Here is a 22278-nt window from a genome sequence, read left to right on the forward strand (position 1 = left end):
TTTTTTTAATTGGTGGGGCTTGTATGGTTGATGTTTTTTTTTTAATACAAACTATAGTTAGCAAAAATATTCACAAAATGTAGTTTTTTTAAGGGGGTGTACATGTTTTGTTATTTATTACAATGTGCGGGCGTATGTTTTTTTTTAATTACAAAGTGCATGGTTAGCAAAAATATTCACAAGGTGTACACTTTTCTTTTAGGGGGGGGGATTATGGTTGTTTATGTTTTTTTTTTATTATTTTTTTTTTACTAACTGCAAAGTTAGCAAAAAAAAATATTCACAAGGTGTATATATGAGTGAAAGACTATGTTAAAAGTAGACCTCCCCAGTGATAAATGAAGCCCGGACACAAAACCCATACTAATGCATGAACCGGCACTCAAGTATGACCTCTTGCCACAGAGAAGCACAGTTCTCAAGTACAGCCAACCTGCTTGGTCCTTCATCTATCAATGGGAGAACATCCCCAAGCACCCACCATCTTCTATTTCTTCACACTCACACCCAGAATCCTGCGATCCTCCTGATAGAATCTGCCCTTTTTGGTGGGCCTGTGGGGGTGTGAATGGGGTGCGCGGAGTTAGTGTCTGTAGAGGTGAGACTCAAGGACCCTTCAGACATCTACTGAGAAAGAGTAAACGGGTGGGAAAATTATGGGCTAGAAGCGGAGAAGTTCTCCAAGTAAAAAGACGCTAAAGTAGAGCCACCGAGGGTGACGGTCGCGGTTAGCGTGTGAAGCGTCGTCATTCTCTGTTATGCTAATCGCGCCGGCAGCGTGGCTTTGTTATGTCGGACGGCTGTCTGGCTGTGTCGCACCTCCTTTTTCTTTGATGAGAGGGTAGGGCGGTAAACAGAGCTGTAGACTAAAAGGATTTCGTTTGGATAGCTAGCACATGGATAGCATTAGCATGCGTCTGTGTAAGCTCTCAGTCGTACAGGAGTGGTCCATCGATGAGAAGGTTTCTTCAATCGTTATCTGTACTTCTTTGAAGGTGTCAGACGTTTCGCTTCTTATCCAAGAAGCTTCATCAGCAAACTAAAGTCTTACTGGTAGTTTCAGCCCTATATATATCCCTACTGTCCAGATGTGGTTGTGCCAGACTCTGCTATGATTGGTCCCTGCTCTCAGGTTGGGGGGGGGGGAGCAGAGGACTATTGCCTGCGGCTACACTGATTGGTTCTATTGTCCTGCCTGAGTATCGGGTCTACGACTGGCCTGATTGCCCCATTTGCCCTGCTATCACCTCATTAGCATAACTAAGCCTATGTTGCCTAAGAAGTCTGTTGACAATCCAAACTGAACCTCACCCCACCATGGCAATTTAGTGAAGGGTTTTTTCTGTTTTATGAAAATCGCTTCTTTTACTCCCGTTTCAAACCATTTATTTTCTTTCGCTAAGATTTTAACCTCATTGTCGTCAAATGAGGTCTCATTGTGAAGAGGTGTTGGGGAACAGGGGTAGTGGGGTGGGGTGGGGGGGCTCTTATGTGTTTATCCACAGTAATCAGGAGTCTGTGAAGCAAGAGAAGAGGTTTTTTGGCAATGCGAAAGCCTGCCACGGTTGCCTGGAACAAAGAGTAACGTGCCAGCTTTGGCGCCAGTGACACTTTTCCAAGCAGCAACCTTTCAGATTCAGTTTCACTTTGTCGGACGTTGACGTCCAGCAACGACGAGGAGAACATCTGCAAGGTTCAACGACAAGCCTTCGCCATCTGCCTTGGAGGACGACCAATAATCTTGACACACTTGAGCAATCCCACAATCCCTTGCGCCACAAGCGTTTCAGGCACCCTATTCAAAGTCTTCCTGGCGCCCCTTGATTCTCTATGTGCGATTTCTCTCCTCAATTAAGTCATTAATTCCTTTCTTTGCTCTCTTTTTTTAATGACTGCCGAGGCACAAACAAACCTTGGTTGATGCCTTTTGAGGCCTGTGATTGGGTATAATTGCTGGTCGAGGCATCAATATGGGAGTGGGAGGGAGTTGGGTGGGGGGGTTGCACAAGACAGAGAATTGCAGGGGAGGCAGAATCCGTATTCCGATAACTTTGTATTTTAAATGCTCTGCAAAGCGTTTTCGTGGCGGATTTAGCGCTTGTAAGAGCGCTGTATAAATAAAGCTGTATCGTACACGGTGACCCAAAATGATGCATACCAATGAAAATTTCAATTGTGGCGTTGATTAAAAAGCTATAAAAAGTGTGTAAAAGTGATTGACATTGCCAGACAAGTACAGGTTTGCTTGCAACGAAATGGTGGACATTTGGAACACATCTTGGGAAAGCCATACATTGACTAAAAATTGACAGAAATAGCTGAAACTCAGGTGAATGGTCTTCTATGAACTGAATAATGTGTGGTTGTAATTTGAAATAAATAGCTTTTTAATCAAAGCCACAATTGACATTTTCATGGGTATGCATCTTTTTGGGTCACCCTGTATTGTATTGTATTGTATTGTATTGTATTCCTGCGGCTTCTATTCTAATCGCCTTATAACAAGGTGTGCCCTATATACAAAAACTCATTTCAAACGGGCCATTCACCTTTTAATGCATTTCACTTATAAGCACCTTTCAAAACTCTCAAGGTCGTCACTTTACAGTCACAGAATAAGTTTTTCTGTGGGTGAGCAGTGGCAGCCATATGCGCCAGCGTTCACTCAACCTGGAATAACTCAAATACAGTAGATAGAAAGTTAGCTAGCTGGCAAATAGATAACTGCTAGCTAGCTAGCTAGCAAGATGGAGAGATAGATGGATAGATAGCAAATAGTTAGATAGCCAACTAGATAGCTAGTTAGCAAATAGATAACAAATAGATATGTAGCAAGGTAGCCAGCTAGATAGCGAGGTAGATAGCGAGATTAGCTAGCTAATAAATAACTAATAAATAGCCAGCTAGAGAGTTAGCCAGCCATATTATGTTCTAGAAATCTAGACTATTCTTATTTGATTGTGTGTGAACCAGATCTTACCGCTGAGTTTTGGATTTTCTGTCTTATCTGCACCAATAAACGGACATGTCGTATACCGTACGTCACTACGTCGTAGAACTAGTACCAAATCCTCACGTTGTGTTCGCTAAATTCTTCTTCCTCATTCTTTATCGCTGGCACATCGCACACAAAAGCCATATATTGGCCGAAACATCAAGAAACGGCGCCATGGCCCATTCCCGAGAAAGGAGTCCAAACATTCCACCCTATAATCAGGCTGATTGTGCATTATGCGGCCATCTGCAAAACGTGCGTTGTGAGGACGTCCGAGCTGAGGGAATTAGATAGTCTTTAATAACACATTTTAGGGATAAATGCTTCATTTTTTTTTTTTAAATAGACACAGATTGCTCCATTTGTCGATATGGAGATGTCCAAATGTGGCGAGAGGAACAGTGGACAGCTATAGAGAAAATCTCCAGATTAGAGATTAGCCCTGCTAGCAGATTTAAAAAGGGGGTGTCTGGTGCGACGCCAGGCTGCTCAGGCATCTATCAGGCTTCTGGTGGCCGAGGCTTGCCAATGACCAATTCTAAGTAGATCACTCAAGCCTTACTGGATGCGGCGGGTTATCGCCGTTATCTCCCGAAGGCTTTTTGCCTGCCTTTTACTCCCTTCCAGTTGTCTCCCGCTGACTTTTGAATTCAAAATGTGGACTAAGGACTTCCTGGATGGAGGTCCCGGTCAAAGATAGAATCAACTTTAAAATTATTCTTTATACACTTAAATGACAACCGACACCATTTTTTTGTTTCCTAAATGACATCAGAAAAAACGTTTTCTAGCATCTAAAATAACCAAAACACACAGGCTGATATTTTTAGTCCAATGCAAAACACCAATAAAAATGACTTAAAGTGTCCCAAAACTACTTCTAAATGACCCCGGAAATTGCGAGTTTCAGAAGGTCCCGCCCCCTTGTTCGTGACGTCACACCAGGACGTCTTCACCTTGCTGTAGAATCAAAACAATGGCTTCAGATTCGGAGAAGATGCTTTCGTGTTACTCATCCAGTTATGAATATGATTCAAATACAGTAAAGTCTCGTTATATCGATATTCAAGGGAGTCCGAAAAAATATCGATATAACCGGGACTATCGATATATCCGATATCGATATAACGAGACTTTACTGTAGTTCTGAAGAGGAAAGCTTAAATGTTTGCAATCGATTAAAGAAGTATTTGCGTATCAATTCGAGCCATCGGGACTCCAATGATGTAGCGTCCCAGAAAATGCACAAGATGGCGCCCGAGCTCCGTTGGAAATGGGCTGATTTGTCTGCTGGGAATTTGTGTCAACTAGAATCAAATAGTAGTCTTGGTGCAACACACAACGATTCACCATCGCGTTATTTCTGTGTTTTCCTTCTAATTTCGCCATCAACACAAATTTTCAGACCAAACAAAGTACCCAAAATGCATTGTGTGTCGCTTTCTCGGTCAGGGGCGTTCCTTCAGTGACGTCATGTGAGGACTCGTCACCAACTCAAAAACAAGACTTCCTGAATATTCAGCGCGAGTCTTAACACGTAAAATATAGCTATATGCCGTGGAATCTTTGTAAAATACGTTCAGTGGAAGTCATTTCAAGTGATTTTACAAATTATGGACACAACTTGTCCGGAGGTGTCGGTTGTCCTTTAAAATTCTTCTTCAGACATTTAAAGCTATCCATAATCTAGCCCCCCCCCCCCCCCTTACCTATCTGACCTTCTTCAAATTGCTATTCCCTCTCGTTGCCTCAGATCCTCTTCCACCCTCCACCTCTGTATGTCCCCCCCCCCTGCCCATCTCAGCACAATGGGGGACAGGGCTTTCAGCTGCTCTGCCCCCAAACTCTGGACCTCACTTCCTCCCAACATTCGTAACATCGATTCTCTTCCCACCTCCACCTCAAAAGCCACCTATTTAAAATCGCATTTTCTGTGTAGTTTCTATTTTTAACTGTATTTTATTTATTGTATTCTATTTGTGATTGTATTTTATTGATTATAGTACCGATGCTTGTCTGTGACTGTAAAGTGTCCTTGAGAGCTTTGAAAGGCGCTTAAAATGAAATGTATTATTATTATTATTATTAGTATTAAAAAAAAAACGCCAAATTTGTCAAGGCTAGCTGCGATCTTTGAGCGGTTGTAAGCAGTTTTCTCAGTCATCGTTAATGCCCATTTGAACATGAGTGTAAGTAATCTGCTGTAATCGGCAAGTTCTCCCAAACACGTACGCAACGTGTCAAAAATAACGGTGAAAATCCCTACGCAACACAGTTGGGGGCCGGAAAAAAAATAAAAATCTGCGATCGGCGTCAACTTCTCGGCCATTTGGATGTTTTTAATCAGGTTTGTAATATGTTTAACAGACATTTGGGGCATCTGTTGACTTGCTAAAGCTCATAAGCATACGAGCTTATTGTCAACAGCTGGGCACTCTCGGGCGTCTGTGTTTCAAACACTTTTTTTTGTTTTTTTGTTTAAAAAATAATAATTCATAAAATATGGTGAGTCAAATTAGTTATGAATAGTAATAATGTTCGACAACATATTTTATTTATTTTTGGATTGATAATAACAATAATAAAATAATCCATTTCATTTATAAGCGCCTTTCAAAACTCTCAAGGTCACTTTACAGTCACAGGATAAGCTTTACTGTGAGTGAGCAGCGGCAGACACACGCGCCAGCGTTCACTCAATCCGAAAGTAACTGAAATAGATAGAAAGCTACTAGCGAATAGATAGATAGATAGATAGATAGATAGATAGATAGATAGATAGATAGATAGATAGATAGATAGATAGATAGATAGATAGATAGATAGATAGATAGATAGATAGATAGATAGATAGATAGATAGATAGATAGATAGCCAGCTAGTGAGCAAATAGAGAGCTGGCTAGCTAGCTAGCTAGATGGCTAGCTAGCTAGATAGCAAATATAGAGCTAGCCAGCTAGATAGCAAATAAGAGAGCTTATGTTTATCTAATTATTATTATTGTGTGATATATACCAGTATGAGTGTTTACTGAGCAATCGCTGATATGAACTTACAAATTTATAACAAAAAATACAATAAAATAAAAGTACATATATCTGCAAACACACGATGGCGCGATGCTAATGGGAATACGATACAAAATGGCTTCCTTTTTAACTCATTCACTGCCATTCCCGAATTTATTTGGGAATTGAAAAGAATGACGTGAAGCGCCGTTTCCGAATTTGATCCGGTTTTGGTTTTTCTTGCTAAAGGGTGCCGATAAAGCACTGGTCACACATCTGGCAATGTTTTTTTACCTTCCACGAGGGGGCAGCAGCTTCAGCTGTTGGTAAAGCGCTATATAAATATGTATTATTATTATTATTATTATTAGTAGTAGTAGTAGTAGTAGTAGTAGTAGTAGTCGTAGTTGTAATAGTAGTAGTAGTACTTGTAGTAGTGGTAGTAGTAGTATTAGCTATTTGCTATATATTGGCTTGCTAGTGAGCTTTCTATCTATTTGTCTTACTATTCTATTTGAGTTACTTCTGGGTTGAGTGAACGCTGGCGCTTGTGGCTGCCGCTGCTCACCCACAGAAAAACTCATCCTGTGACTGTAAAGTGACCTTGAGAGTTTTGAAAGGCGCTTATAAATGAAATTATTATTATTATTAATAATATGTATGTATTGTACTGTATTTTGTCCAACCGCCCCCATTTCAAGCTCAGATAACTCCAGACCTATATAACTTAGGAATTAACACTTTTTTTTTCGAATTTAAGAAGAAAATATAAGGTTTCTTTTGCTGAATTGAATGTTTATGTAGTCCGAAAACTCCATATTCTGTGGGTCCTGGAATTTGACTGAAAATGACAAAAACCCTGGCACTGGAGTGGACACATTTTTGCACATCATCTGGCAGTGAATGAGTTAAAGAGCTTTTTTAAACACTGCAACTTTAACAAAACGCTTGACAGAATATTTAAAATACAAAATGCTATTTTTTTTTTTAAAGTTTTCATTTCCAAAATAAATCAATCAATCTGAATATGGATCATGTCCATCTGCCTGCCACGGGTACTCGTGCCACTTGGCTTTATTTTTTCCCCCTCATCAACCATCACAAAAGACCCCCTCGATCCAATCACGGGATTCCAAGCCGGGCCAAGACCGCAACAACAGGAGCCAAGGAAGAAAGCGGCAGACTCAACAGCTCATTCTCTCAAGAAATTAACTGTGCGAAACAGTGCGGAAGGGATGACCACCTCCTCCAGAAAGTCCAAAATTGAACCAGATACTGTCCCACATTGTGCGTAATAAAATACAGCGCACATTCCCTCTCGCATACGCACACCTCGTGCCGGCGTTAATTGCGTGAGAGCAGGTCATCAACGGCAGTGCATTAGAATAATGGAAATAGATGGAGGAGACCTTACGGAGGGCATCCACACTGTTTGTGTATGGCCCCACAATTATGTCATTATCGCCAATGGCAAATTGCCGCTGTGCATTTTGTGTAGGTTTGCGTGACACCGTGGCAAACTTGAACTCGACGTCTTAAGTTGGATTTTAGTGCCTTCAAATATTTATTTGTTTTCATTTTTGATAGAATTGTATTACAGCAATCTAGCTCAGATGGCACAGAGACATCTCGGTGTATGTGTGTTTAAGTGATGATCTGAAAAGTGGTCCCCAGAAAACTATGAAAACGCCTATGTGTGTGTGTGCGTATGTATGTACATATATAAATGTAAATGTGTATGCGTGCGTCTAGGTGTATGTGTGTTTAAGTGATGATCTGAAAAGTGGTCCCTAGAAAACTAGGAAAACGTGTATGTGTGTGTGTGTGTGTGTGTGTGTGTGTGTAGTAAATGTAGCTCATTGCTAATTAACAAATGCCAAAAATCACAGTGAGTTAATTAATTGTTTTACAATGGGATTTGAGTACATAAGGGATAAAAAAGGTCCATTTTGTTTCGAATTGAGACCCCGCAAGCCCATGGTCGGGAATTCCCAATTTGTCCAATCCCCATCACCATTTGACATTTGACCCCAGTGGGCTATTTGAGGATCCAGACATGGCCTTCCTCTCGCTTCCCAGTCTGCATAAAAGAAACAGACGAGGGGGGGGGGGGGGGATAGTCAAATGTCCACTTTCCTCCTTCCTATGGTGACCCCCCTCCCTTCCATATCTAAAACGGGTGAGGCCTTTTCAAAGAGTTGCAGGACCCCAACAGGGCCCGCAGACGTTAAAAAAACACTGCAAAGGGCACACGGGGAAGAACTTAGTCTTCCCCAAATGAGCATCCGGTGTATCCGTTGTACATGGCAGACACTTCCTGTATTTAAGACGGACAAGGGGAGACCACCCGCAACAAGTGTTTTTAACAGAAGAAAATTTATGGAGGATTTAATTTAGTCATATTAGACCAGAAATCATTTTTTGCCCAAAGTTTTAACCCTCAACGGGCATGGCGATCAATTTAATGGGTGTCACGTTTCAGTTTGGCACTGTAGGGCATCTCCTGCAGCTGCACCGGGGTTGTTTTAATCAGTGGCACTTAAAAGGACTCCCGGTATGACCATTCGGTGTCGGGTCATTGTTGGTTTCATCCTATCAGGTTTGTTTCATCTTGTCATGGTTTTGTTTGCTACTTTGGACAATTCTGTTCGGTGTCGGGCGATTGTTTCACCCTGGCGGGTTTGTTTTGTCATGGTTTTGTTTGCTACTTTGGACAATTCTGTTCGGTGTCGGGTCATTGTTTGTCTCACCCTGTCAGGTTTGTTTCGTCTTGTCATGGTTTTGTTTACTACTTTGGACAATTCTGTTCGGTGTCGGGTCATTGTTTGTTTCACCCTGTCAGGTTTGTTTCGTCTTGTCATGGTTTTGTTTGCTACTTTGGACAATTCTGTTCTGATGACTTTGTTGTTTGAGAATGTGTTCCTGCTGACTATTTAATATAATTTGTCAAATAATAATAATAATAACAATAATAATAAAATAAAAATAATAAAATAATAATAATAATAAAAAAACAATAATAAAAAATAATAATAAAAATACATAATAATAATAATACATTTCATTTATAAGCGCCTTTCAAAACTCTCAAGGACACTTTACAGTCACAAGATATTTATACAGTCACAAGATACACCTTATTCCTCCCTGCTGCCTGCATTTTTGGGGTCGACTACCACCCACCTTGCAAATTGTGACAATTGTCGTTGGCGAAAAAGTTTAAATCAAGAAAATTGACGTGTCTTGTGACAAATGGTGCCATCAGAGTTTACGTGGGACTCACAGTATATTTGTTGCCGATCCATCAAACACTCCTTTGCCCTCGTACCGTTTCGTCCGGCATCCTGGCGTGATGTGTCTCCACCTACCAAAATAAAATAAAAAAAATACAAATAAATAAATAAACAGACATTTGGCGTAACTTACTGTTCATCAACAGAAGAAACACGGACATATTCAAAGCACTTTGAAAAGCGAAATCTAGCACAGTACTTAATTTAATGGAGGCTGCCGGGGTGTAAATTAAAAATAGAAGTAGCGCATCGCACGGACAACAAGAGGCCATTGAAAAGCATCAGTGGAGTCTTCAGAGTTAGCGGCGGTGTCACGAATGTTGGACAACAAGCATTTATCTCACCGGCAGGCTCCATTGTGCGGGGAAAAAGGTGTGAGGTCTTTTATTTTTCTGTGAAACCTCTTAGCGGGCCATAATCAGCGGTGATAATGCGTCTCATTCTATGCTAATGTGTGTGTTTTATAGCAATCAGGCGACAGGTGACGATAGGCGCGCGGCACGAGAGATGTCGGCGTACGCCCAAGTGTGGACGCAAGGCACCATTAGTGACTTCCCAGGTCCTCTTCAGGAACACAATGGGCGGCAAAATTGCTTTAATGGGTAAAAAAGGGCTAATATGAGACGTGCGCGCGCGCCGCCTTAGCGAATCACTCAAGCCGTCGAGAGGGAGAATATGATCACTTACACTTGAAAAAATAGACACGGAGAAGAGCAAAATAGACACAGTGAGAAGCAGCTCTCCTTCCACTTTACTTCCTCCCACTAGAGACAGTAGTTTTCCAAAACACTAGCATGTCAGCGCACAATACGCCCCCAACGTCCTTAAACACACCGGGCTCATTTGGAACAATTACAAAACAGCGTAAAGTGACAACAACAACAACAAAAAACTTTCACAATTTGTACAATTTCATTGTAGAGTTCACCAAGAAAAATCCAAGATGGCACCTGAGTAATAATAACACAGTGATACTTTGGCTTACGAACTCAATTGGTTCCCAGACAGAGCGTGTAAGGCGAAAAGTGTGTATCCCAAAAAATTATTTTTCCATAGGAAACCATTAAAATGACAATAATCCGTTCCCAGGTCCCCGTAAAACATAATTTTCTACTTTCTAATTTTCTTTGACTTAAAAGTACACAAAATGTACCTTATTTTATGTATAATAAATGTGCTATGGTATTGTAATTAAAGAAATAAACTGCACTGTATAATAAAGTCATTTTATTTACCTTTGTGATGGTCGTTGATGGCTTCATGGAATGGAGTGGCCGGTTTCATCACCCTGAATTTTATTTTTCTACTTCTTCCTTTCCTTTTCTCTTACTTTCATCACTTTGCTGCTGTAAAATGCAAATGTTCTCCACTGCAATCCTAATGAAGGCTAATCCAATCCAATAAAGGCTAATCCAACTCGCTTTTTTTTCCAGTCAAAAAGGAAAAGATTTACCTAGCTACCCAGCTATCTAGCTGGCTTCTCGCTAGCTAGCTATTTGCTACCTAGCTCCCTAGCCGGCTATCTAGCTAGCTATGTATTAGCTATATAGCTATCTAGCTTTCTATTTATTTGAGTTACTTCCGGGTTGAGTGAACGCTTGCGCGTGTGGCTGCCGCTGCTCACCCACAGAAAAACCTATCCTGTGACTGTAAAGTGACCTTCAGAGTTTTGAAAGGCACTTATAAATGAAATGGATTATTATTATTACTCATAGAAAGCTAACTAGCCAGCTAATAGATAGCTAATAGCTAGCTTTCTAGCCAGACAAATATCTGATAGATAGCTCGCTAGATAGCTAGCGACCCAGCTAAATAGCTAATAATAATAATAATAATAAATAAATAAATGAATTAATAAATGTCTTTTATTAGGCAGCCATATTTTTTTGTTGTTTTTGTGTCTTTTGTTTAGGTTTATTTTTTTTTTGCTCTTGTTTTGACTTGAAGATAGTTTGGCTGCCTTTACAGCAACTCCTGTAATTTGTTTTTCTACTTCTTCCCTTCCTTTTCTCTTACTTTCATCACTTTGCTGCTGTGAAATGTAAATGTTCTCCATTGCAAGCCTCATAAAAGCTAATCCAATCTCATAAAGGCTAATCCAACTCTCTTTTTTTCCACAAGTACTGCTTTAGAGTGCCTCGTAGTTGGCAGTGAGTGCGCCAAAGGGTTCTTTCCGTTAATTTTTTTGGTGGCGAGTCACGTTCAGAAGCCATCTTTACTTTTAAAACGTCATGTTGTCTCCTCTGTCAAACAACACGCGTCGCTAGCTAGCTTTTAAACACCCTCCTCCCGTTCCCTCCCGTAGAAGCCTGCAGCATCTGTTTGACCGCAGGCCATGCCACAAGGTGGCGGGACTGCGACGATCCTTGGCGCTCCGTCAAGATCCCCCCCCCCCCCCCCCCAGATCCCCCTTCCCCATATCACCATCTATCTATCGCTACTTTGTCAGTGAGGCATCGTCACCAACATGGTCGCTTCTGTCGAATGACTGTCAAAATGTATGAGACATCAACTAGTCGGCTTTCTTCTGAAGCTCCCATTTTTGCACCCCACCCCCTCCCAAAACCTCGAGGGAGACGATGTCGTCTGGCTTAGTCGTGTGTGTGTGTGTGTGTGTGTGTGTGTGTGTGTGTGTGTGTGTGTGTGTCGGGCGCCTCCAAGGAACAGACAGATTAGAGATTGGCTTCCTTGCTCCCAGCGCGACATTCCCGGGTAGGTCTCCTAAACAGGCGTCACATTTTCCTCCGGGTGCCCGGCGGCAAAGCCACCATAACCCCAAATCAACACCCCCCCCCCCCCCGCTCCCCCCCACCTCACGACCCCTTAAAAAAAGTCTGCCGGTCTCTTGTTCACCTTCTACATTGTTATTTGTACTCGTGGAAGCTCCAAGGTCGCTCTTGATTGGTGGTTTAAATTTGGAATTTGACATTTTTCTAATCACAAAAATATTTTTTTTTTTCAGTGTTTTTGGTGAATGCGATCAATATTCTCCAATTGATTACTAAAGAATAACAAGCACCAAAAACATGGGTTGTTTTCCTTGAGATTTTCTTCAAAGGTTACACAAAATGCTCAAAACCATCTGACCTTCTTCAAATGTTTTTTGAAGAAGGTTTGTACGGCATACTGTACAATTTTTTTTGTTCCAACCGTATAAACTGTATATTCTATGCTTAAATATACACATATTTTTTGGTCACTTGCATTTCACAATGCACAAAGTACTTTGTAATCCATCTGCAATGCATTCATGATTTTACTAGGCAGCCATAACAGAAATTTACCCGCGAAAAAAGCCAAAGCTAATCAGCTAATGCTGATTTTAAAGCTTTCACTTAGCCTTGAGGTGTTTATTTGTTGGGGCAAACAGCCGCTAAGGCCTCATCCACCAAAGACCCGCTGAGAAGACCACAAAGGCCCAAAAGGGGGAAACCTTATAGGACGGTGGTTCGTGGGGGGGTCGGCGCCTAACAAGCGTGAGCCGCAGAAGGTACGCGCAGCCGAGCGTGAGCAAAGCGTTAAGACAGCGTGGCTCCGCAGAGACAAGCGCCCGGGCTAATGCGGCGTTAGCGAGCCGCTAACGGCGTGCCTGCGTGCCGCCGGGGCGTCGCCCTTCCACACAGATCACGACGGCCAACGGCGCAACGAAAGGACACACTTCAGGTCTCGGAGGGGGGGATTCGCCGTGACACGTCTTTCGGGACACCGGTTGGGGTTCCTTTAGCATCTGAGCCTCTCGTTTGGTGACTCACGCGGCGAAACGAGGGGGGTTGGAAATTGGATGTGGCGGGGAAGGTGAGGTAGAACAACGCTGGGAGGAGAAACAATAACGGTTGAGGTGAACGGGGGCGGGAGCAGAAGGGGCCTTTCAAGGAACAAGGCACTTTGGGTAATTCGTTTTGAAGTTCAGTTTATGGGATATTAAGTCGCGCGACTGTACTGCTGTCTTCGTCAATGAACATATCGCAAAAATCGGCCCAAAATCCTAGTTGGCATTTCATGAAAAATTTCCCCAGAAGGTAGAAGGGGAAAAAAAAATCGTGCGAGACTACAGGGAGGTGAAAATTCAAGATCATGGAACACACACTAGTACAGTGAGACCTCAACTTACAAACACCTCAACTTACAAACTTTTTGTCTTACAAATGTCAAATTTAAACCTTATAATAAGCACTATTTTCATAATACACACCCACCACGGCTGGCGGAGTGATCTTCGGCGGACGCACACGACCGAACAACACCAGAGGTTAAGTTACCAACCGTCCTTATGGAAGGTGACTCTCCTTCCAAAAGCCATCAACGACCATCAAAAAGGTAAATAAAACTTTATTTTACAGCACAGTTTATTTATTTAATTACAGTCGTCATGTAATGCGCCTCTCTTTCCAAACAGCAATTCCCTTTGACCTTCGACCTCCAACGCCAAGTGACTTTATGATACAATGCAGTGTATTTTTTTCATTACAATACAATAGCACATTTATTATACATAGAATACGGTATGTTGGGTGTAGTTTTAAGGCTTATTTAGTTGAAAAGTATATTTTATGGAAACCCGGGAACGGATTATTCCCATTTTAATGGTTTCCTATGGGAATTATTTTTTTTGAGATACACACTTTTCGCCTTACACACTCTGTCTGGGAACCAATTAAGTTCGTAAGTTGAGGTCTCACTGTACTTAAATGCATGGAACCCAATTGTTGGAAACCCTCCCGCCCCCCTCCGAGATAAAAAATTGCCAATAGATTCAAGATCCACAGGGGAACCACCTAACGCACATTTTATCCTCATTAAATATCATCATATGTGTAAAAAAAAAAAAAAATCATCATCGCATACCTTAACTTTTGACGAAAGTTCCAAGGCCGGATGCTCCGGACTGTGAGGCACATGTACAATCCACATGCGACACCGTGTCGCCCAGGTATGCCCTGATTGGACAGAAAGCAGAGGATCATGTTTTGGTCATCACAGTAATAATATTAATACTAATACATTTCATTTATAAGCACCTTTCAAAACTCTCAAGGACACTTAGTTAATTAATCAGTTCATTAATTAAGTATTTAACTTATTGATAAATATATACATATGTAACTAAATTAATAAATAATAAATACACAAATAAATAAATATGTAAATAAACACAACAAAATTAATAACAAATATATACAAATAAATACAGAAATAAATAGGCAAATAAACATGTAACCAAATAAGTAAATGCTACATAAATATATACACAAATATGTAAATAAACACATAACCACATAAATAAATAACCAAATAAATACACAAATAACTAAATAAATATGTAAATAAACACGTAACCAAATAAGTAAATAACTACATAAATAAATGCACACATAAATACAAAACGATGCAAATACATAACCAAGTAAACTAAATAAACAATACACAAATAATTAACTAAATATAAAATATGTAAATAAACACATAAGCAAATAACTAAATAAATAAATGCACAAATAAATGAATACACAAATAAACACATAAATATGTAAATATTTCTATGTATAATAATAAAATAATAATAATCATCATCATAATAATCAGAATAATAATAATAATAATAATAATAATAATACAAAATAATCCTAATAATATATGTCCTTGAGAGCTTTGAAAGGCGCGTGAAATAACATTTATTTTTATTAATAATAAATATGTCAATAAACATAACCAAATAAATAAATAAATAAATAGATAAATAAATAAATAAATAAGCACTACAGTGCATGTCAACTACTTACCTGCACGGATCAATTGTGTTTTTGCTACCATGTGGAATGTGTGTGTGTGTGTGAGCTTAATAATGGTAAAGTCGCTAAGTTGTGCGTGTAGATAGTTGCGGGTATAATAAAGAGGCATTGTGTCTCTTCATAATGACATCATGGCTCTGACAGAAGCTGGAGAAGATGCCCGAGGATTCTCCGAGCGGAACTCTTCAGCTTGGCTCAGGAGTGTGTGTGTGTGCGTGTGTGTGTGTGTATATGTCCTCCTGGGCTTTATGAGCTCTAAAGTCAAAGCATCAAAGACAAAAAAAAACAAAAAGTTGACCACAAGCAATATGAAGCAGAGGGCAGGCCATTTGGCTACTGCCTGTGTGCGAAAGTCATGCGTGCATGTGTGTGATTAGAAGAGGAAAGTCGGGTGGGAAAAGACAACAGAGTGAGGTTGAGGGGGGGGGGGGGGGGGGGGGGGGGGGGCAAGAGAGGACAGCCGTCCAGGAAGTTGGAAGAACATACGAAGGGGTCAACTCGGCCCGCAACCTCCAGGGGAGAAATGGCTATGAGGGCTCACCATGGGAAGTGTTGCATCATGGGAGTGTCCTTGGCGTGTCCTCGACGTCTTGCCTGTGAGCAGGCAAAAAGCCTTCCCGGCGGCAAAGACACTCGTACAAACACACGCGTGGGTGGGTGGGTGGGTACCTTGGCTCACTGCGGCCTACGATTGTCCAAATAATAAAAAGTGAGCAGTAAGCTTTGGCATCGGGGTCAAAATGTTGCACTTGTAAGGGGGGGAGGAGCTGCTTCATGTAATAAAGTATTTGTTTTATACTCAAACATCATAGAATACACAGAGAAAGTCACTAAGCTTCCACAACTGTTCATGTTTTTAATAATAATAATACATTTCATTCATAAGCGCCTTTCAAAACTCTCAAGGTCACTTTACTGCAAAAGGATGAGATTTTCTCTCGGTGAGCAGCGGCAGCCACACGCGACAGCGTTCACTCAACCCGGAAGTAACTCAAATAGACAGAAAGCAAACGAATAGATAGCTAATAGCCAGCTAGCTAGGTTTATGTTCCTGTTGTTTATTACAAATAGACAGAAAGCAAACGAATAGATAGCTAATAGCCAGCTAGCTAGGTTTATGTTCCTGTTGTTTCTTATTTTGCTTTGTGTTGACTATGATGTGAAGTGCTTTGTAACAGCAGAGCAGCTGTTGTGAAAGCGCTATATAAATAAAGATGTTTTGTTTGTATTGTATTGTCGGTCTATATACACACTCATACGCAGGAAATAAAAAATGTTATCCCGTGACTGTAAAGTGTTCCTTGAGAGTTTTGAAAGGCGCTTAGAAATAAAATGTAAAACGCTAGATAATGGCTATCTATTCGCTATCTATTTGCTATCTATTAGCTATCTATTCACTAGCTATTGGCTATATATTCGCTAGCTATTAGCTAGCTAATAGCTATCCATTTGGCAGCTATTAGCTATTCGCTAGATAATAGCTATCTATACACTAGTAATTATCTATCTATTCGCGAACTAATGGCTATCTATTTGCTAGCTATCTATTCGCTAGCTAGCTTGCCATCTATTTGAGTTACTTCAGGGGTGAGTTAACGCTGGCGCGTGTGGCTGCCGCTGCTCACCCGCAGAAAAAACTTCTCCTGTGACTGTAAAGTGACCTTGAGAGTTTTGAAAGGCGCTTAGAAATCAAATGTATTATTATTATTAACAAAGTCAAAGTTAGCTTTATTCTCAAATATGCTAGTATGCATGACATACAGCACAGATGAAATTACTGTCCTCTGGGACCCAGCGTGCAAGGCACTTATATGACTTTAACAAACAATAAACACGAAAACGCCAATTTGCCGGGAGAGGGGAGCCGCCATCTTGGGAAAAAAACACTAACTTATTGCACAATGATCTAGTTACAACATGTACATGTATTTGTCACATATTTTCATGCATTTTTATACATTATGAAACATTTATGTCTGAATGTTAGGGAGGCTTGGAACGGATTAGGGCATTTGCATAGAAAATGCGTCTCAATTTACAAACTTTTTTTGTTATATATTTTTTTCAGAAGCAATTAATTTTGTACATAGAGGTACCATTTTATTCTGAATAAATACTTCATATTTGACCTGTTTCGGTCCTGTTTGTAACATTTCTCAATCTCTTTGTGCAAGTCTTCAATTTGGATTCACCTTCAGAGACCTCAAAACGTTCCCAAAGGCGGCGACAGGTGAAAAAAAACTAAACGTGCGGTGCCATCAAACACACATCAGAGAAGGACTCGGCGGACGCGGCGAATCCAGCCGAGACGTACCTCACGTCGGTGGTGGAGAACAAGATTGACAGGCGACTCCTCGGTACCGCGGGGAACCTCTCACCCTGAGCGTGCGCGGTAATGAGAGACGGGGCCTTATGACGAGCGCTAATCGCTGCAGACTCTTGACCCTGCTGCCAATGAGGTGGACGCAAGGGAAGGCAAGGCGCCCCCCCCCACCACCAATCCCGTCCACCTGCCACCATAACAACTTCCCTGACCTGTGAGTGTGTATGAATATGTCATTGCGGGTGACAGAAGCATTGAGCGAGAGGGTTCATGCTCAGTTCATGCAGTCTGATGGCTAACTGTGTAAAAATTAAATTACAGTGATACCTTGGCTTACAAACGAAATTGGTTCCCAGACAGAGTGTGTAAGGCGAAAAGTGTGTATCCCACAAATTAATTTCCCATATGAAACCATTAAAATGTGAATAATCCGTTCCCAGGTCCCCATAAAACATAATTTTCTACTTTCTAATTTTCTAAGCCTGAAAGGACAACCGACGCCTCCAGATAAGTTGTTTCCATAATTTGTAAAATCACTTCAAATGACTTCTACTGAGCATATTTTACAAAGATTCCACCGCGTATAGCTATATTTTACGTTTTAAGAATCACACTGAATATTCAGGAAGTCTTGTTTTCGAGTTGGTGACGATTCCTGACGTCACGGAGGGAAGGCCCCTGACCGAGAAAGCGACACGCAATGCATTTTGGGTACTTTGTTTGGTCTGAAAACTTTGTGTTGATGGGGAAATTAGAAGGAAAACACATAAATAACGCGATGGTGAATCGTTGTGTGTTGCACCAAGACTACGATTTGATTCTAGTTGACACAAATTCCCAGCAGACAAATCAGCCAATTTCCAACAGAGCTTTGGCGCCATCTTGTCCATTTTCTGGGACACTACATTGGAGTCCAGATGCCTCAAAATGACACGGAATGAATTATTTAATCGATTGCAAACGTTTATGCTTTCCTCTTCAGAACTATTTGAATCATATTCATAACTGGATGAGGAACAAGAAATCATCTTTTCCTAATCTGAAGCCATTGTTTCGCGACGTCACGAACAAGGGGGCGGGACCTTCTGAAACTGAAACTTTCTCAGATCATTTTGAAGACTTTTAGTTATTTTTATTGGTGTTTTGTATTTGACTAAAAATATCAGCCTGTGTGTTTTGGGTATTTTAGATGCTATAAAACGATTTTCTGAGAATCAGTTAGGAAACAAAAAACTGGTGTCGGTTGTCCTTTAAGGTCAGCTTAAAACTGATAGACAAGAAACCGACTTTAACTCATTCACCGCCAGATGATGTGCAAAAATGTGTCCACTCTCATGCTAGGGTTTTTGTCATTGTCACTCAAAATTCCATGACCCACAAAAATATTGAGTTTTAGGACTGCATAATTCTGCATTGCAGAGTTAGAAACCTTAGACTCTCTTGTTTAATCAGAAAAAAAGTTAATTACTAAGTTATATGGGTCTGGAGTTATCTGAGCTCGAAATGAGGGAAGCTATCCAATTTACAGTGCAAGACATACAAATTGGTTTATATAGCGCTTTAACAACAACTGAAACTGGAACATGGAAAAAACAGGAAATGGTGCCCCCTTATGGAAAGGAAAAAAACATTGCCAGAGGTCTGACCAGTGCTTTATTGGCATCTAAGCAAGAAAAAAATCTACGTCATATTTTCAATTCCCGATTAAATTCGTGAATGGCAGTGAATGAGTTAAATGCACTTATCTTGTATTTTCATTCACAAAATCAGCTCACTCAAAAAGATGGTTGAAGGATGTTTGTCATGTAATATCATTACGAATACACCAAAGGAAAAAAAAAAAAAAACATTAGATTAGGCCTACATGTCATGCAAGTATAAAACTGTAAGCAATACAGCATCACGTTACTCACGTGTGTTTATTGTTTGCATCGCGGTCGAGTCGCTGTCACGTGCACACAGGAGGAAATCAAACATTGTGAATTTAGAATGACAGGAACCCACCCATGACCGCAACATTCGTTCATTCATTACCGTACTGATCCAGTTCCTTCAAGGTCAAACTGGAAAGTCCTTGAAATACACAAAAATTGGATTATTATCTTACATGACAATGTGGATTCAGTATGTAATGTGGTATACATACAGTGATACCTCAGCTTACAAACTTAATTGGTTCCCAGAAAGTGTAAGGCAAAAAGTTCGTCTGCCAAACATTTATTTCCCATAAGAAACCATTAAAAAGGATCATAATCCGTTTCCAGGTCCCCATCAAATATAATTTTCTACTAAATAAGCCTTAAAACGAAACAAAATACAGTAAAGTCTACAGTATATCGATAGTCCCGGTTATATCGATACTATTTCTATGCACGCACGGAGAAAATTACATGCAAACAGGGTCGGATATATCGATAGTCCCGGTTATATCGATATTTTTTCGGACTCCCTTGAATATCGATATAACGAGACTTTACTGTATACCTTATTTTATGAATAATAAATGTGCTATTGTATTGTAAGTAAAGAAATAAACAGTACAGTATAATAAAGTCGTTTTATTTACCTTTGTGATGGCCATTGAAGTAGATGCCTCTTGATATCAGAGTGAAGTCGCCGTGCTTTCTCGCCGATAATACCCTCACTCACAATGTCCCCTGCTAGCTGCTTTTCATTTATCCAAATCAACAGAAAGTTTTTCAACCTCTTCTATTGCCTGAGGCCGTGACACAGAAACACCCTTAGCTTTCTTTTGTGTCCTCTTCGGCTTAACACTAGTCTGTGGGATGGTCTTTTTCGGTCCCAAAAAGTAAAAGTACTGCACTGGATAACAAACCACGTCTGCACTGAGTGCACTTAAAGAAAGTGGGTTTTGCAAAACTAGTCCGCCAGCCCCCGTGGTGCCGTTAGACCGTGTGGTTTGGTGTTCATCCGCCGAAAACTAGTCCGCCAGCCACCTTGGCGCTGTGTGGTTTGGTTCGTCCGCCGAAAACTAGTTCATATGCCATGATTATATTCTCGCGTATTTAATGTTCGTCAGGTGAAAAGTTCGTGAGCAAAAGCGTTCGTAAGCTGAGGCATCACAGTACTTCTACAAAAATTAGTTGTTCTTGTTATTATCTAGTCATCCTGATATAGAATTCCAGCCTGTTATTAAAATAATGGCCGTTGTGTGTACTTGGCCAGGTTAACTTGCATAGTAAAAACCCTGATATTGCAATTGAGAGTATTTAAAAAAAAAAAAAAATAGAAGTATTTTAACAAGGGCATCATCCGCGTGCTAAAGAAATATTTCTGGACTCAATAGGACTCAATAATAACGTCAGTGCACATGCCAAGTATCGCTCAATGAAGTTGAAGTGGATCATGAGTGAAGCATAAAGAAATGATTGGAAACGTTACATGAGAAGGGAAAACGACTTTTTGGCAATTGGACATTAATCCAAATGTACGAATTGTTTTTTTTTTTTTTTGTTCTTATTTCGTCCACTTGGAGAACAGGTGTCAAAGTCAAGGCCCGCGGGCCAAATCCGGCCCGCCACATCATTTTTTTCGGCCTGCGAAAGCAAATCAAACTTGTTAAATTCCATGATGATTGCTAAAATCTGAGCCAAAATTTCATATTTTGGGATGTCAACCACAATAAAAGTCATTATTCTTGACTTCAGATTTGAAAACGAGTTATTCATTAATTTGCTGTGTGCTCTATATGTAATATTTGAAGGGATTTAAACATTCTAATGGGTTCTCCAAATTCATAACGGCCCTCGAGAGGAAACCATAACTACAATGTGGCCCGCGGCAAAAAATGACTTTGACACCCCTGACCTGGAGTGTAACATTGATGTCCTGTTTGCCAAGCATGTATCGGGGAAATGGTTGTAGGCGGCATCTACTTGGTCCAGTCCACTTTGGCAAAGAAGGGGTGCGATTTGATGTCGTCGACGCCGGCGACTCCAGCGCCCAACCTCTCCGTGGGGTTGTATTGCAGTAACTGGCAGACAGGAAACAGACGCAGTTAACATCAATGGTAATAGTAATAATAGTAATAATAAAAATAATTACAAATACAGTAAAGTCTCGTTATATCGATATAACCGGGACTATCGATATATCCGATATCGATATAACGAGACTTTACTGTAATAATAAAATAAATAAATAAATTCAATAATAATAATAATAATAATAATGATCATATTAATAATTTTAATAATAATAATAATTAATAATAATAATACCAATAATACATTTGATTTCTATAACATATAACAGAGCATTTTTTTCATGTGTTTTTTACACAGCCACCTGTTCCAGCAGCGAGCGAGCTTCCTCAGACACCGACCATCAGCGTAAATATTGAAAGGAAAAAACAAATTAATAACGAAACTAGGGGAAGGGACTCCCCGCTGAGCCCGGGCTGGTTGGCGCGGGAGCGTCGGGGAGGAGGAGGACAGTGCACCTGAAACAACAATGATGACGGCGGTTACGCTCTTGTTGCTCTTCTTGGAACTGCTAGCCCGTGTGTGTGTGTGTGTGTTATGGACTCATTTGAATTGGAACGAACTGCACAGAACTGAATCCACATCTATGATGATACGACAAAATTGTGACATCGGCATTAGCATTAGCAAAAGATGCTACATCGACTAGCCATGTGATTGTAATTACAGCATCTGCAAAAAAAAGTGTCCTAAAATCAAATTCTAATGAGTTTCCTAAATATATTTTTTTCCTGTTTGAAATTCGGTTCCCACAGGCAAATCTTGCACATGCCCAGTCCCCACCATGTACCAAAATGTGAAGGTGTGTGTGTGTTTCAAACTCATTTGAATTGGAACGCACTGCACCAAACTGCATTCACATCTAC

At 40.5% G+C, this 22278-nt stretch overlaps 2 long non-coding RNA genes across 2 annotated transcripts in view; both read right to left on the reverse strand.

The window, feature by feature from the left end:
- The window catches only part of LOC148883608 (uncharacterized), a 50346-nt gene extending 33834 nt beyond the window's left edge, over window positions 1-16512 (reverse strand). Inside the window, exons 1-3 of the long non-coding RNA XR_016118428.1 lie at window positions 15627-16512; window positions 14142-14233; window positions 9287-9367 (exon numbers count right to left, since the gene is read on the reverse strand). This is a non-coding gene — a long non-coding RNA (uncharacterized LOC148883608). The remainder of the gene's footprint in view (window positions 1-9286; window positions 9368-14141; window positions 14234-15626) is intronic.
- A 4351-nt stretch (window positions 16513-20863) lies between these two features.
- LOC148883609 (uncharacterized) lies at window positions 20864-21753 on the reverse strand. The gene is made up of 2 exons (XR_016118473.1): window positions 21717-21753; window positions 20864-21402 (listed from the first exon to the last, which is right to left on the reverse strand). It is a non-coding gene; the product is annotated as an uncharacterized LOC148883609 (long non-coding RNA).
- Window positions 21754-22278: the final 525 nt, after the last annotated feature.

This window comes from Hippocampus bargibanti, linkage group LG19 (assembly GCF_051943395.1).
Source record: "Hippocampus bargibanti isolate YZ-2025 linkage group LG19, ASM5194339v1, whole genome shotgun sequence".
NCBI classification, from domain to species: domain Eukaryota; kingdom Metazoa; phylum Chordata; class Actinopteri; order Syngnathiformes; family Syngnathidae; genus Hippocampus; species Hippocampus bargibanti.